This window comes from Mandrillus leucophaeus, unplaced genomic scaffold, assembly GCF_000951045.1.
Source record: "Mandrillus leucophaeus isolate KB7577 unplaced genomic scaffold, Mleu.le_1.0 Scaffold40, whole genome shotgun sequence".
NCBI lineage: Eukaryota > Metazoa > Chordata > Mammalia > Primates > Cercopithecidae > Mandrillus > Mandrillus leucophaeus.
This window is the reverse complement of record NW_012104254.1, coordinates 8,706,969-8,707,860: the sequence shown is the minus strand read 5'-3', so window position 1 is coordinate 8,707,860 and position 892 is coordinate 8,706,969. Positions and strand designations below refer to the sequence as shown.

At 33.5% G+C, this 892-nt stretch overlaps 1 protein-coding gene across 5 annotated transcripts in view; it reads left to right on the top strand.

Moving 5' to 3' along the window:
- The window catches only part of MYO3B (myosin IIIB), a 545,921-nt gene that overhangs the window by 455,130 nt on the left and 89,899 nt on the right, over positions 1–892 (top strand). The gene's annotated exons all lie outside the window — the stretch shown is intronic.

Genomic DNA, 892 nt, shown 5'->3' with positions numbered 1-892 from the left:
CGTCTCAAAAAAAAAAAAAACTCTACAAAAAATACAAAAATTAGCTGAGTGTGGTGGTGCGCTCCTGAAGTCCCAACTACTTCAGTAGGAAGTGGAACTGAGATGGGAGGGTTGCTTGAGAATGGGAGCTTCAGGCTGCAGTGAGCCATGTTTGCACCACTGCACACCAGCCTGGGCAATGACCTTATATCAAAAAAAAAAAAAAAAAAAAAAAAAAAAGAAAAACAAAAAAAAAAAAAAAAAAAAAAAAAAAAAAAAGGGTAAGAACCTCCTCCTCCTCCCACCAATAGCATATGCCCTATGCTCAAGGCCAAAGTTAGCACCTTTTGATGTGATGCACCCCTTGTACAACATGGGAGATGTTCCACTGGATAATCCTCTTTTTGAAATAATTTTAACAAACATAAATATCTACAAATATGTTTGCTTAGTTTAATAATCAAATGCACAATGTAACATATGTTGTGAATCTCTACCTGGTTTCTCAATTATTCCAGACCAAAATATTATGAGAAATAATTAATGACTGGTTTTTCCCTAGTTATTCCTTAGTCTCTTATCCCTTCAGTAATTCATTGTATAAACTCTAATCTCCCATGCTTAGTGTTTTGGCTTTGCCTTCTAGTTGGTCTTTGTGTTTTAGTGATCAGAGATAGGACTCTGATAAAAGGTATATATTCTTTAGAGGTACAGTATAAATCTCTAAGGCAGAACCACTCTCTCTTCTAGAAAGAGTCTTTAGAAGAATTCTGTTATTCTAGAAATTGAACTGCTTCTAGAGGATACTATATATATACACACACCTAGTATACATATATATGTAGTAAACATATGTAATAAACATATATGTATACTATGTGTGTATATATATGTATATTATGTTGTACTACCA